The sequence below is a fragment of the Pelophylax lessonae genome (genome assembly GCF_965119305.1).
Source record: "Pelophylax lessonae genome assembly, chromosome: 7".
Classification (NCBI taxonomy): Eukaryota; Metazoa; Chordata; class Amphibia; order Anura; family Ranidae; genus Pelophylax; species Pelophylax lessonae.
Genome location: NC_138774.1, coordinates 268,053,719 through 268,071,273, shown reverse-complemented (window position 1 = coordinate 268,071,273; position 17,555 = coordinate 268,053,719).

Below are 17,555 nucleotides of genomic sequence, written 5' to 3'. Positions count from 1 at the left end.
CACTGCTCACAGCAGATGGGCTTTTTCCAGCTCCAGTGCTACAGTCACTCAGAGCTGCTCAGCTCCTTCCATCTCCACAGTTAGCACTGAACGGAGCTGCTCAGCATTTTCCTGCATGTGAATTAGTATAATTGTTTAGTTAGGAAATAAGATTATTTTCCTGTTTGTAAATGACAGGCTTTGCCCTGTACTCGAACAAGCTCCTCATTGTTTAGAAGTGATGGAGACAAAATTCAGTGCTGAAGTATCCCATCTACAGGATGCACATTTCATATGCAACAGCAACACATTAATACATGAGACTTATCTGCTGACAGATCATTCAGTACAGAAATGGAGGGGTGTAGGAAAGCCAGCTATTATTGTCAGTGACTTAGGCAGGCAGTAAGTACTTCTCAATGCACACAGGTAGGTTCTATACTGCACTTTACACCTGCCGGTGTATATGGCTGTAGCTGTAGCAGTACCTTACTTAGAGGAAGACATCCTCCTGACATTGCACATATAGCTGGACAATATTCTGCACTGCACTTGCTCAGCCAAATATGATGTATATGAAGAGTATGTGACCCATAGAAGTTCATATTTTACTGAACTATATATCCAGGCTCACACCAGACTGCATTATATATTCAGGCTCACACAGCACTGTGCTATATATATGCAGGCTCACACTGCATTGCACATCCAGGTTCAGATTGCACCGCAGTACATATAAAAGCTCAGATTGCACTGCATTTATAGTATTTTATATGTTCATACATTGCTCAGTACTGTACGGTGCTACATACACAGGTCTACACCACCCTGGAGTACAAGTCAATACTGCTTTTCAGGTCATAGCATAACACTGCCTGGCATCACTTATGGAGGTTAACCTTAGTCTGCTCTGCAGGTATGTGTCCATACTGATCTGTACTACACAACCAGGTTCATATTACCCTGCATTATACATACAGATTTACTCTATACTACATGTACATAAAAGGTTACCTCTGTTCTCTGTTGTACACACATAGGTTCATGCCGCTTCACATTGCCCTGCACTCTACACACAAGTTTACATTTAGGTTCACACTGCACCACACTGTACATACAGGCTCACACAGCTCTGCATTGTACACACACAGGTTCACACTGATCTGTAGTGCAAATACAATCTTCACACTAACCTGCAATATAAATAAAGATGACTGCTGTAATATATAAATTTGAGGCACTACAACACCACAAACACATGTCCAGACTTCTGCGCACCATACCGGTTTACACACTGTTTGATAGCACAGGTTACCATTGCACTGCACCACACATACAGAGGTTGATTTACTGCCCAGCATCCTACAATGTCTCACTGCTCCGCTTCACACATATACAATCACAATACTCTACACCACACATATACAATCACAATACACCACACACACATACAATCACAATACTCTACACCACACACACATACAATCACAATACTCTACACCACACATATACAATCACAATACACCACACACACCTACAATCACAATACTCTACACCACACATATACAATCACAATACTCTACACGACACATATACAGTCACACAACTCTACACCACACATATACACTCACAATACTCTACACCACACATATACAGTCACAGTACTCTACACCACACATATACAGTCACAGTACTCTACACCACACATATACAGTCACACAACTCTACACCACACATATACACTCACAATACTCTACACCATACATATACAGTCACAGTACTCTACACCACACATATACAGTCACAATACTCTACACCACACATATACAGTCACAATACTCTACACCACACATATACAGTCACACAACTCTACACCACACATATACACTCACAATACTCTACATCACACATATACACTCACAATACTCTACACCACACATACACAGTCACAATACTCTGCACCCCACATATACAGTCACAATACTCTACACCATACATATACAGTCACAGTACTCTACACCACACATATACAGTCACAATACTCTACACCACACATATACACTCACAATACTCTACACCACACATATACAGTCACACAACTCTACACCACACATATACACTCACAATACTCTACATCACACATATACACTCACAATACTCTACACCACACATATACAGTCACAATACTCTACACCACACATATACACTCACAATACTCTACACCACACATATACACTCACAGTACTCTACACCACACACATACAGTCACAATACTATGAACCATACTCACATACAGAGTCAAGCTACTCTGCACTGTAAGTAGATTGCATTGAAGGCTTTGCTTCACACACCCATCCAGGTTCACACTGCTTAGGCACTTGCTATGGCACAGTAGACCTATAATCGCTGAACCTCAGTAGTTGTATGTCTTGTCTGGTTTCCTCATTGAACTATTCTATGAATTGCAGGAAGAGCGCTGTAGGTCCTGGATGTACTTATTAGCCTGCCACACTCTCAGGTCAGTGTCAGCCTCATTCACCAGACACCCTCAGATCTGTCTGCACAGTAGAACAGACAGCGCATTCTGTAACACTAACTTGCCTGGTTTATGACCCTGGGAATAATATCCCCACAGCCTTAACCTGTACTTAACTGTTCTCCTCTGAGTAATTAATGGGCAATCCATTTTTGAGCTCTGCACCAGAGACCCACAATCACTGTCTATAACAACACTTTTTTTTTTTAAAGTCATAATATAAAGAGAAACAATCATCTTACTACAACCAATGTGGCCGTGCCAGCTGTGACAGATTGTCGGTTCGTATGAGGACATGGAGTACCCTACGCCATCACGCATAAGTGTTGGACGTCATATCACGGAATTCCCAGAAATGGAAAACGGAAGCAGTTCATTGGACAGAAATGACCCGAAGCCACAGTTAAAGGGAATCCTCATTCACCCAAAACAGCCAGTGCAATCTGGGTGTATATTTTACATGATAATATACAGTATATATATATATATATATATAATGGGTGACTATGTGTACGATGCCAATCAACCTACAAGTAGCTGGAAAGCCCTGGAATTCAATCATTGGTCTTTCAAAATAACAATCACCACAATACACCAATGTCTCTTGAGAGTTGTATGTATGCACAAAAAGGTCTTTTGCAGGTAAATCACAAAATCCATTGCAAAAAAAATGTCAAATCAGGGCGAGATCTTCATACACATACACCTTCATTCCATTATAATTTAGAGCAGTAATACACAGAGGTCATTTCCTACACATGTCAAGTAAAAAAGAAAATAAGTAACTTCTGACAGCCGTCACTGCTGTGTACCTGCAGACCCATTCTAATTACGTAATAGGCAGAATAATTCCATATCACACCAGTCATCACGTGACATAAGGTGCCCCCGATCAGTTATATCCAAAAGCTTCTCAGTGACGGCACAATGACAGAGGATGCAAGCCTTTGCAAAAGAACATTAAAAAATCCACAGAAAACATCCATATTTACCTCTTACAGGTAGTTTCTAATGCAAACAGCAAACCATAAAAATTAAACTACAGCAAAAAAAAAAATAATAGCAAAACTAGCAATCCATTTTATTAAACAAACTTTATAAAAATGGTGGAATGACACTTACTTGGCGGCTTGGTGAGAAGTGCAATCTCTCCTTCCAGCCCCTAAATTCATTTGTATGCATTTGTCCCAGCAGCTAGGATCTTGCTTCTTTTCCTTTTTTTGTTTGGGGGGGTGTGTTTGCCTGTTTTTGTTTTTATTTTGGAGGTTTTAAACTGACTCCTGCTTAGAGAGTCGAAAAGCCCCGTGAGCCTCCTGGGTCATTGGAGAGGCAGGTTCAGCCGATTATGGGTGAGAAGGTCCTGAAGCAGGCAATTATACGCTTGCACTGGTCTTTAACTAGGCTGCTGGACCTAAGCGGTAGGCTTGCTGGATGCTCATTTGACACAGCAAGGCACGAGGGGAAAAAAAAAAAAAAAAAAGTTAAAAAAAAAAAAAGAAAAAAAAAATCCACTCTTTGAAGAGTCTGTCATATAGGCACATGAAGACGTAGGGTCTCATAAACCTAGCCTTGTCCTTTTAAATAGATGCAGTCAGTATGAGAGGGTCCTTTTTTAAAAGCCCAGGTATCTGGTTTCAGAGCAAACATTTAACTAATAAGCAAAAATCCTGCCTCCGAAAGGGAGGGTCCTTGTGGCATACAGGAATACAAGGAGTACCAGTGTCTGTGGACAGAGGTAGCAAACATCAAGGCGGACGGGTTTGTGGATATACAAAGACAAAACCGTATCGTAACAACAGTATGGAAGGAAAACAGGTTCCTCAGGGAGCGACGAGGGAAGAGGGGGGCTTTAGTATAATTACAGGGGTACAGTATAAGCAGTAAAAGAATGCATATGTTAATGGAGCGGATTTACACTCACAAATAAACGTTGAAAGCTGAGGAATGTTTAAACAGGCTTCCACTTGATACACAATTACTCTTTATGGATATTGAGAGTTGTAGTCAAATGATGCTGCTGATTGCTTGCTTCAGGTTTTTCAAGTACAGACATCCTAAATAAAAAGGAAAAAACAATTTGTAGTTAGAGATTACTTGAATTAAAAAATCACACTCTTTGCTCATAGACATCATATAGACCTATTTTACCATTATAAAAGGCATAGGATTTCTTATACAGTGGGTACGGGAAGTATTCAGACCCCCTTAAATTTTTCACTCTTTGTTATATTGCAGCCATTTGCTAAAATCATTTAAGTTCATTCTTCTTCCTCATGAATGTACACATAGCACCCCATACTGACAGAAAAACACAGAATTGTTGACATTGTTGCAGATTTATTAAAAAAGAAAAACTGAAATATCACATGGTCCTAAGTATTCAGACCCTTTGCTCAGTATTTAGTAGAAGCCCCCTTTTGATCTAATACAGCCAGGAGTCTTTTTGGGAAAGATGCAACAAGTCTTTCACACCTGGATTTGGGGATCCTCTGCCATTCCTCCTTGCAGATCCTCTCCAGTTCTGTCAGGTTGGATGGTAAACGTTGGTGGACAGCCATTTTTAGGTCTCTCCAGAGATGCTCAATTGGGTTTAAGTCAGGGCTCTGGCTGGGCCATTCAAGAACAGTCACGGAGTTGTTGTGAAGCCACTCCTTCGTTATTTTAGCTGTGTGCTTAGGGTCATTGTCTTGTTGGAAGGTAAACCTTCGGCCCAGTCTGAGGTCCAGAGCACTCTGGAGAAGGTTTTTGTCCAGGATATCCCTGTACTTGGCCGCATTCATCTTTCCCTCGATTGCAACCAGTCGTCCTGTCCCTGCAGCTGAAAATCACCCCCACAGCATGATGCTGCCACCACCATGCTTCACTGTTGGGACTGTATTGGACAGGTGATGAGCAGTGCCTGGTTTTCTCCACACATACTGCTTAGAATTAAGGCCAAAAAGTTCTATTTTGGTCTCATCAGACCAGAGAATCTTATTTCTCACCATCTTGGAGTCCTTCAGGTGTTTTTTAGCAAACTCCATGCGGGCTTCCATGTGTCTTACACTGAGGAGAGGCTTCCGTCGGGCCACTCTGCCATAAATTCCCGACTGGTGGAGGGCTGCAGTGATGGTTGACTTTCTACAACATTCTCCCATCTCCTGACTGCATCTCTGGAGCTCAGCCACAGTGATCTTTGGGTTCTTCTTTACCTCTCTCACCAAGGCTCTTCTCCCCCGATAGCTCAGTTTGGCCGGACGGCCAGCTCTAGGAAGGGTTCTGGTCGTCCCAAACGTCTTCCATTTGAGGATTATGGAGGCCACTGTGCTCTTAGGAACCTTAAGTGCCGCAGAAATCGTTTTGTAACCTTGGCCAGATCTGTGCCTTGCCACAATTCTGTCTCTGAGCTCTTCAGGCAGTTCCTTTGACCTCATGATTCTCATTTGCTCTGACATGCATTGTGATCTGGAAGGTCTTATATAGATAGGTGTGTGGCTTTCCTAATCAAGTCCAATCAGTATAATCAAACACAGCTGGACTCAAATGAAGGTGTAGAACCATCTCAAGGATGATCAGAAGAAATGGAAAGCACCTGAGTTAAATATATGAGTGTCACAGCAAAGGGTCTGAATACTTAGGACCATGTGATATTTCAGTTTTTCTTTTTTAATAAATCTGCAACAATGTCAACAATTCTGTGTTTTTCCGTCAATATGGGGAGCTGTGTGTACATTCATGAGGAAGAAGAATGAACTTAAATGATTTAAGCAAATGGCTGCAATATAACAAAGAGTGAAAAATTTAAGGGGGTCTGAATACTTTCCGTACCCACTGTAAAAGACATTTTTATTACAGGATCAGTATAGAAAAGTCAAAGGGGTAAGAAGTTTATAGACATGATATCACTGTCGCCTAATTTTTAGGTCTACTGAGAGAGAAGCTCTTGGGGAGGGGGGAATGACTATTTCCCCCCCAACACTCTCTACTGGCATATATTTGCTATGTTGGCAGAACCAACCTCACAAGTTTATAGAATATGCATTCACCCTCTTTTATAAATGAAAAAATCAATAAAATTGGCACTCAATCAATCCCAATAAAATTAATAAAAAGCATACTTAAGCTATACATATAAATACCACGAAGTAAATAAGTGTCACCTATTTACTTCCTGGTATTTATATGTATAGCTTAAGTGTGCTTTTTATTAATTTTATTGGGATTGATTGAGCGCCGATTTTATAGATTTTTTCATTTACTTTGATGTATGTGATGACACTATACAGAATTTGATAGGGGGGGAGGGTAGTTGGAGTCGGCGCTACCTTTTTTGTGTGAATAAAACCAACAATGTATCCGGACCGCGGGGTAACTTTATAAATATGTGCAATTCAAAGTGCCAGTGCAAAGAATATGTGCATATAAAACAAATTGTGCAAATAGAATTTGTTGGATGTAGGGCCGGATAATAAAAAGATCACAAAGTGCTGGTGAAGTTTGTTTAATGTGACAAAAATAAGGTGAATGTGTAAAATAAATATTAATAAAAGTATCAAGTGAATAAAAATGAATAAATAGTAATGGTAGTGAGTAATAAGTGCTTAAATCCCGACTTCCACTAGAGGTCGCACTTACCCCTCAGCAAAGATATCAGTCCTGGCTGCAAAGGGTCAAACAGAAATTCCCAGACCTAGCACCAATGATCCTTACGGACAAATGGATCCCATCTGGGTGTGAAAAGACCTCATAGCGTAGTATGTAATATGTAATATTACAAAAGGGAGCAGCAGTGACTCACGGTTAGGCTATAGTTGATCGACTCCGAGCGTGTTTGCAGCGCCAGGGAGTTTCCGCGTTCCACACACGGCGGACTGCAGACCGGAAGGGACGTTGACGTATGGTACCGCCCTACGCGTTTCGTCATTGGACGTCTACTGGAACGGTTTGGATACATTGTTGGTTTTATTCACACAAAAAAGGTAGCGCCGACTCCAACTACCCTCCCCCCCTATCTGATTCTTGACCCCTAATTTTTAGGGGTTGGTTGGTGGCTGCAACCTATTTCTACATAATACAGTCCCTGAGAATTTATCCATAGCGCTGGTCTCTCGTTTACCTATATCCACACTATACAGAATTTGCTGCTAATCCTTGTTCCCTATTTTTATCCTATATCTACCACTCAATTTTATCTATTACATCTGGTATAGGGTCAAGCGCATAGGTTTCTCCTACTTTCTCTCCACCCTCTTTTATAGCCTTGTTTTCTGTTAAAGTTGACTTCCAAGCAAAAATCTAAAAACATGCAATATATGGCCAAAAAACTGTCCCTTACAATTACTTTATACGACCAAAAGTTATGAGGACACCCCACCAAATTACTGAGTTCAATAGTTTCCATTTAAGGGTTTAGTTAATACTACAGCACACAGACTTTTTAGTCAAATGTGCACTTTTAACCTTATGGTAACAGTTTGGGCAAGGCTCTTTTTTTTCCAGAAACCTTGTGCACAAAGCCAAACTCAGATTGACATGGTTTAATGTTTGGCGAGAAGGAACTTGAGTAGTCTGCACAGAGCCCTAAACTTCAAACTTTCTGAACCCCTTGATAAATTGGAACATGTATTAAAAGTCAGGTCTTCCCGTCCAACATCGGTAACAGGGATGAGCTAAGGAGTGTTCAGATCCTAGTACGAACCCACCTAACGATCCCACTAGGAAGCGATCACTGTACTGGGCCAATCATAATCAACAGAGGCATTCCCCTGCCCTGCAGCAGCACATATTCATAACCTTTATATATAGTGCGGCTCCGGAGCAAGAAATGCCTCACCTGCTTATGATTGGCCCAGTACAGGTGACAGTTTCCTGGAGAGATTGTTCAGCTGGATTTGAACTAGAATCCAAACACACCAGAGCTCATACCTAATCAGAACCTTACCTCAAAATGCTTTTTGGCTGAATGGGCACAAATTCCCCACAGACACGCTCCAAATTCTTGTGGAAATCCTTCCCATAAAAATGGTGGCTGTTATAGCCAACAAGATGCTGGCTGCTCCATATTAATACTCATGGTTGAATAATAGGATGTCCAACAAGTTCAGGTGGTGTGATGGCTAGGTGTCCTCAAACTTTTGGCCTTTGTATGTTTATTGTTTTACCGGCTAAAGGATTTCTAATTTTGTTTTGCCAATTCTGGGATTTACACACTTTACAGATAGACAGGCGACACACTTATTTCCTGATACAGCAATACAATCTCCCTGGTCACTTCCCCATCTCCACTCTGTATACTGGACAATAAATTAGCATCATTAAATAAAAACAAGACCTGTGCGCTAAAACGGGGTAAACGACACCCTAAATTACAAAGACAATCGTGGCACACCACAGAGAAAGCTGCTGATTTGGCAGTGTCACCACATATCCAAGTATTATTCAAAACATAGAAATCAGCGCTCTCCTCTTAAAGTGAGCCACTCTAATTATTTAAATGACGGTAATACAACTGAAGGTGCTCAAAAAAACTACTGATGCATAAACGACGTAAATGAATCTAAAAACAATATCCTTGAAATCCAGCTCACTAATGGAGACAATAGAGATGAAATAATTCTTCTAATCTAATAAGTCACAAAGCGGTAATGCAGATACAGTGGGACGACATTCCCAAAAAATGATTATTTGAAAAAATGTGAAACTAAGTGAGTGAAGTGGATGAGAAAAAGTTGATGTTGAAAAGTGCATGAAAATAATTGACTGATATTAAATAAAATAACAAATTATATATGTATCCATAACCCTGTGGAACATAAATAAGTGGGCAAATCAGAATATAAATATTCAAACAATCAATACAATTGTCCAATAAATATTAAGATCAATTCAAAGTGCAATAGTGCTAAATAAGGTGCATAATGTCCATCATTCCTTCTAAGAAAAACGTTTTCGTGATGAAAAGTGCAAAGTGCTCAAAAAATTCAAAACAAGAAGAAGAAATCCAAGTGAATAATCAAGGTGCATTCAAACTTCAAATTAAAGTAGGTAAATGTGCCTTCAGACTTCCAATTTAGGCCAGGTAAATGTGCACAGGTGAGCATGCAATCCGACACCGAATGCAATGGCCGCTCACCTCAAACACACTCGGAGCGAGCGTTTATACGATGTATTACTTAGACTCCTCTCCAGCCTCTTAATCTTTAGTATATAATTCGGTATATCTCCACTATTACAAATTCAGTATTGTAAACGACCAAAAAATGATCCCGGCTTGCCAATCACTCCATGCATCTGTCAGGTGCTCAAGGAATGGAAACTCACATAGTGTAGCATTTCAGGGTATAAATTTAATGGTAAATAAGTACTAAACACTTACTAGACAGTAGATAAAATGTCAGCGAGAAGTAAACAAAGTACAGCAGCCGCCGATGCGGCGAGTTCCGATGCTTCCGGTCTCGGCCGAAGACCGGAAGTGACGTAGGCACGGCTTGTCCCTGACGCGTTGCGCTACAACAGCCCGTAGCTTTTTCAAAGGGGTCAAAGTTTGGAGAAATGGTGTCATGTCTGCCATTATAATGGAGATGGGGTTATGAAGAAACGGAGGAGGGGAGAACAGGAGTACCTTTGTGGACCAGCCTCAATATTAAGGGAGATTTCATTCTATTGTCTGGTGGATTGCCATACATCAGCTGCACCCTGATTACTACATGCAATTTGGTTGCTGACATCTGGTAAGCAGGAATTCCTGGTGGTGGCCGTGTTTTATTTGAGTGATCAATATCGCACGATTTACCTACAGATTTCTGGTAATTAATTGGGAGCACGGAGGTGGTTCTTTAATTTCTACTTGTTCAATAAGACCTGTTATGCTCACTCTGTCTTACCTCTGGTAAGCAGCCTGTGGTGGTGGTGGTGCACACTTATTATTCCCTTGACACACTCGGGAGATTTAATATCTATACAGTATCACGCTAGGTTTGTCTTATGTTTTATTACATTATTCACGGATCTACATCCTTGAGTGGATACCATCTGTGAGGAGTCCCCTGCAGAATTCCATTTGGCCTGGCTTCTGTGTATATTAATGCTCATCTTGCTGCTACATCCGGTAAGCAGTACCTATACACACTGAATTTATTCGGGCTTTGGTGGACTGGACTTCAGCTGTTTATTCATCATTTGAATAATTTTGGGACTTTTGTGTATTTTTCTGGGACTTTTTATAATTTTTGATCATATCATCTATGGTCTATGTCACTTAGCGCAGCTTTTCCCATTATCTCTTCTCACAATTCCCAGGAAACACTGCATGATAATTTATTTAAAAAGGAGGATCCTCCCCAGCCTGTCAGTTGTTGAAGAGTACCTCTGGCAAGCTGAATAACAGAAAAAAAAGTAACAACATACCTACGAAACATATTAAATGGGTGGGTTGTCGCTGTTGTCATGAAAGACTCCTGAACATATCGTTACCATTAAGTCTAACTTGGATTTTTTTTTCAAATCATCTTTCAGGACAGCATACTGGGTGAGAATAGCAGCCTGAAGTACCTTTCTGCCTAAAGAGATCTCCAACCAACAAAAGGTCCGGTCTGTAATGTCTGATGAATGTTGTAAAGTTTGATCACATAGCTACTCTACAGAAGTGATCTAGGCTTGCACCAGCTCATGTTGTTCAGATGATCCAAAATCTGTTGTAGAATGGCAGACAGAAATCCCATCCAGAACTTTCAAATTTATGATCATATAAGCCTGCCGGATAGCCAGCTTGAGTCATCTGACTATCAATTCCTTAGCTGCTTTGTGACCTTTCCTGGCACCCAAAAAGGGAATTTGATTTTCTAAATTCTTAAAAATCCCCAGATAGTGAAGAACATACTGTATTCTCTTAACAGCCAGCATGTGAAATATCCCTTCCTGACTGCAAGATACATTGGGACAAAATGTGGGCAGTATAAAATTCTGAGACAGACGATAAGCTGAAAATACTTTGGGCAGAAAACCAAGTTCTGTCCACAGAACAATACATTCTGGTAAAGACTGTCAAAAATGCCCCTGTATAGCCAAGGCCTGCAGCTGACTAATTTGCAAAGTCAAAGTCACTGTTACCAAAAGCACTTGAGGGTCATAGATCTTAAAGTTGTCTGCAAGGGCTCAAAAAGTTTTCTAGATAAAGCCTGTATAACAATAGAACGGTCCCATTTGGGGAACCCCTTTTAAGGGCACAGGCCTAGATCTAGCTAGTGCCCCAAAAAAAATCTAACCACTAATGGTTTGTTAGTTAAAGCCTTTTTGGAAAACATTCGGAGCTGCTGTCTGAACTTAAAGGATGTTGATCGCTAGACCCTCATCTTTACCATCTTGCAAAAACCCCAATGCTATTGTGGTGTCCTGTGTACCAAACTGCCTCCCACGCCTCGAATAGCCTTGTGCGCAGCCAGCTGCAGTCCGGTCATGGTGCCAGCCATCCACCCACAGGCCCTGGCCTCAGCCACCCACCACAGGGTGCCAGCCGCCAGCCATCCGACCCACAACAGAACAGGGTGCCAGCAGGCCAGCATCCAGCCACCCACTCCACAACAGGGTTCCAGCAAGCAAACCAGCCACCAGACTTGTATAAAGTACTCAAAATTTCTACTTGAGTAAAAGTACAAGTGCTCGATCAAAAAGTGACTTAAGTAGAAGTGGAAGTGCTCGCAGAAAAAGTTACTTAAGTGGAAGTACTAAAGTATTCAACATTTTTTTTACTTAAGTATTGCAAGTAGTTTTTTCAAAAAAATTGCTACTTAAGTACTAAAAGTAAAAAGTACCAGTAGTTTTGAAAAAAAAATTCTACTCAAGTACTGAAAGTAGAAGTACTGTGTTATGTAGTTATTAAAGAAAGAAGTCAAAAGTTTGAACATCATATTGTTTTTTATTATTTCAAATGATTTATTCAAATGATTAACCTAAAGGACAATCACAATTCCTTAGGCTGTAACTTTTTGTAAACAAAAAACAGATAAAGTATGTCCCTCCCTTCCCCTTTTAAAGCATCCCTCCTTCTCTTCCCTGCATGTTTTTTTTTCTCCACAGCTTATTGGTGCGCAAAATCATATATAAACCAATGTGATATACAACAATATATTCCAATAATGAAATAAAGGAAGAGTGTATGAAATCTAAGTCAATAAAAAGTTCAAAATATTGTGAATCTTCAAATATATATATGTGACAAAACAAGATGAATATAATTTCATATCTGCTGTTAATGGGAAAGAGAACCTCCCAACCAGGGCCGGCCTTAGGTGTTCAAGCGCCCTGTGCGAGCTGATCCTGTGGCGCCCCCACCAGCGCCCTGCACATTTTTTCTTGCACTTTTTTTGCACTTCATTTGACTTTTCTTTTTTATGATCACTGCAAACTTAGCCCCCCTTACATTAGAGACCCCCCTTACATCAGAGACCCCCCAACGGAAGCCCCCCTTACAACAGAAACCCCCCAACGGAGCCCCCTTACAACAGAAACCCCCAGAGGCCCCACTTACATCAGAGACCCCCCACACAGAGCACCCTTACAGCAGAGACCCTCCAGCCCCCACAAAGAGCCCCCTTTACATCAGAGACCCCCCACACAGAGCCCCCCTTACATCAAAGACCCCCCCACACAGAGCCCCCTTACATCAGAGACCCACCCCCCCACACACAGAGCTCCCCTTACATCAGAGACCCCCCCCACAGAGCCCCCTTACATCAGAGCCCCCCACACAAAGCCCCCCCTTACATCAGAGACCCCAACACAGAGCCCCCTTACATCAGAGACCATCCCCACACAAAGCCCCCTTACTTTAGAGACCCCTCACACAAAGCCCCCCTTACAGAGACCCCAACACAGAGCCCCCTTACATCAGAGACCATCCCCACAGAGCCCCCCTTACATCAGAGCCCCCCATAGAGCCCCCCACAGAGCTCCCCTTACATCAGAGCCCCTCCACACAGAGCTCCCCTTACATCAGAGCCCCTCCACACAGAGCTCCCCTTACATCAGAGCCCCCCACATCAGAGCCCTCCCACACAGAGACCCCCTTACATCAGAGACCCCCCCACACAGAGCCCCCTTACATCAGAGACCCCTTACATCAGAGACCCTCACACAGAGCCCCCTTACATCAGAGACCCCCCACACAGAGCCCCCTTACACCAGAGACCCCACACACAGAGCCCCCTTACACCAGAGACCCCCCACACAGAGCCCCCTTACATCAGAGACCCCTTACATCAGAGACCCTCACACAGAGCCCCCTTACATCAGAGACCCCCCACACAGAGCCCCCTTACACCAGAGACCCCACACACAGAGCCCCCTTACACCAGAGACCCCCCACACAGAGCCCCCTTACATCAGAGACCATGAAAAAGGGTGCCTTCCTATAGAAAAGGGGAGGGGGAAGGCAGAATAGGGAGGATAATTGAAAGAGTAGGAGAGAGCAGTAAGGAGGGAAACCAAACAAAAAAGAAAAAGGGAAAGGCAGAGAAAAGTAACGAGTAACGATGCAGCACAAAAAAAATATATCGGAGTAGAAGTATCGAAATCATCGAAAAAATGTAGTGAAGTAAAAGTAGAAGTAGGAGAAAAAAATTCTACTTTAGGAAAGTACAGATACCGCATTTCGGTACTTAAGTACAGTACTTCAGTAGTTCTACTTCGTTATACATCTCTGCCAGCCACCCAGGTGACACCAAGCCAGCCACCCGCCACCGTGACCATAGTGTTCCAGCAAGCCAGCAGCCACTCACAACAGGCCAGGGTGAGTGAGTGACACCAAGCCAGCCACCTACACAACAGGGTAACCCCAAGCCAGCCACCCACCATAGTGTTCCTGCAAGCCAACCACCCACCATAGTGTTCCTGCAAGCCAGCCACGGCACCCACCACAGGGTTCCTGCAAACGAGCCACCCACAACAGGGTGACCCCAAGCCAGCCACCCACCACAGTGTTCCTGCAAGCCAGCCACCCGCTACAAGAGAAATGGCCGCACGCCAAGCAATAGCTCAAGATGAAAGGCTTTATTGAACAAGGATGCAAGGCACAGCAAAATGGATGGTAGACATGTTTCACACGACTCACAGCGTGCTTGTTTACTACCTGCCACCCGCAACAGGGTGACACAAAGACAGCCACCCACCACAGTGTTCCTGCAAGCCAGCCACCCACAACAGGGTGACCCCAAGCCAGCCACCCAGACACCACAGTGTTTCAGCAAGCCAGCCACCCACCCACAACAGGGTGACAAAGACAGCCACCCACCACATTGTTCCTGCAAGCCAGCCAGCCACCCACAACAGGGTGACACCAAGCCAGCCACCCACCACAGTGTTCCTGCAAGCCAGCCACCCACAACAGGGTGACACCAAGCCAGCCACACTGACAGGCGTAAGCCACCGACCCACAACAGGGGGCCAGCCAGCCACCCACACTGCCAGGCGTCAGCCACCGACCCTTAAGGGTGCCAGCAACTCAGCAAGCCACCCACACTGCCAGGCATCAGCCACCAACCCACAACAGGGGGCTAGCAGGCCACCCACACTGCCAGGCATCAGCCACCAACCCAAAAGAGGGTGCCATCAAGCAACCAACACTGCCAGGCGTTAGCCACCAACCCAAAAGAGGGTGCCATCAAGCAACCCACACTGCCAGGCGTCAGCCACCAACCCAAAAGAGGGTGCCATCAAGCAACCCACACTGCCAGGCGTCAGCCACCAACCCAAAAGAGGGTGCCATCAAGCAACCCACACTGCCAGGCGTCAGCCACCAACCCAAAACAGGGTGCCATCAAGCAACCCACACTGCCAGGCGTCAGCCACCAACCCACGCTGCCAGGCATCAGCCACCAACCCACAACAGGGTGCTAGCAAGCCACCCACACTGCCAGGCATCAGCCACCAACCCACAACAGGGTGCCATCAAGCAGCCCACACTGCCAGGCGTCAGCCACCAACCCAAAACAGGGTGCCATCAAGCAAACCACACTGCCAGGCGTCAGCCACCAACCCAAAACAGGGTGCCATCAAGCAACCCACACTGCCAGGCGTCAGCCACCAACCCACGCTGCCAGGCATCAGCCACCAACCCACAACAGGGTGCCAGCAAGCCACCCACACTGCCAGGCATCAGCCACCAACCCACAACAGGGTGCCATCAAGCAGCCCACACTGCCAGGCGTCAGCCACCAACTCACACTGCCAGGCATCAGCCACCAACCCATAAAAGGGTGCCAGCAAGCCACCCCCACTGCCAGGCATCAGCCACCAACCCACAACCGGGTGACATCAACCAACCCATACTGCCAGGCGTTAGCCACCAACCCATAACAGGGTGCCAGCAACTTAAGCAAGCCATTTTTTTAATCTTTGTTGTGTCTTTCAAATTGAAATGGAGATGGATGAGGAGAGGAAAAGTAAAAGTGTGGTCTGGGCTTATTTCTCGTCTGAACCTTCTCCAGGAAAAGCAGCAGTGTGCAACACATGTACAAACCTAAGCATGGGATTAATAACTGCAAAAAATACATCAAATCTTTGGGCCCATGAGAGAGTTCTTCATATTGAACTAGATCATGCAGCACAGAAAAAAGCAAAATGAATATCAATGTAATTTTGAAATACCTCCTCCCCTATCCCAGGCAACAATAACAGATATGTTTATGAAAAAAACAGGTGTCACTGTCTAGATTCAGATGGAAGATCCCAACTGCTGGACAGAGTAATCACAGAGATGATTGTCACTGATAACCAGCCATTTACAATGGTGTCTGATTTAAGCGGTTGATGTCCATACTTGAACCAAGCTACACACTGAAGAGTGAGAAGTAGTATTATCGAACCGAAATGCTGGCAAAGCTTCACCAAAAGGTAGTTGACAAAGTAAAGGCTATGCTGCAACCAGAGAATGCTGGCAACTCGCTCTCATTCACGACTGACTGCTGTTCAGGACAAACAACAGAGTCAAAGTCACCAATGATTCTTACATGCCACTTCATTGACAGCGGATGGAAAAAAAGGCAATTGGTGTTGAATACAAAAGTGATGCAAGGATCCCACACTGGGGAGTATAGTAGAGAAATGTTTCTAGGCATGCTTGAAGACTGGGAAATAAACAAAGACTGAGTGATGCTTGTGCTACTTCGAGACAGTGGAGCAAACATGCGGAAAGGAATGAGGCTCGCTGATATGTCAGACCTCAGTGTCATGGCACACAACACCCTCCAACTTTCAAATGATGGTCTGTCAAGCCAAAGAGCTTTGATTGATATATGCTTTGAGAAGCATGAAGAGATTAAAAATGTTGTGCTTGCAAGTCTTTTGAATCCTCGATACAAGAACCATGCTTTCTCTTCTGATGATGTATTGGCAAAGGAAAAACAATGGCTGACAGAAGATATTAAACAGGAGGTTCCTGCCAAAAAGACAAGTCCAGAACACTATTTTTATAAAGAGCAGCAATCTGCAAAAACAGAAAAATGTCCAAAAATACGTCAACGAACAGAAGAGAATCTTCATCGTGGTCGAATTGATCAGGACATTTTCAGTGTTTTCTTGGGGCCTCATGCGGAGGATTCGATTTCTTCTGAATCTATGAGCCTGGATGATGAACTTCATCTCTATTTGAAAGAACCAGTAACTGACAGAAGAAATCATCCTCTTCAGTGGTGGAAAGAAAATGAGGCACGCTACAAAAGACTTTCTTCCCATGCTAGAAGATACCTCTCTCTCTCTCTCTCTGCTCCTCTGTCCTCCTCTCCTCCTGAACATGTTTATGAAGTGGCAGCATTATATGAACAAAACAGAAGCTCTTTAACGGGTGACAATGGACATGCTGAAATGTTCTGCTTTCTGCAGTATAATATTGTTCTACTCAACTGGGAGCATTGATAAGAGTAGTGTCCACTCCAATCCACTGTCTAGCTGTTGCCTAGCTTTTTTTTAGCAGTTTTGCACTGACTGGAGTAGTTGTAGTGAGTGCCCAATTGCAGAGGTAGTCCATTGACTCCAATCCACTGTCTTGCTGTTGTCTAGCTTTTATTCT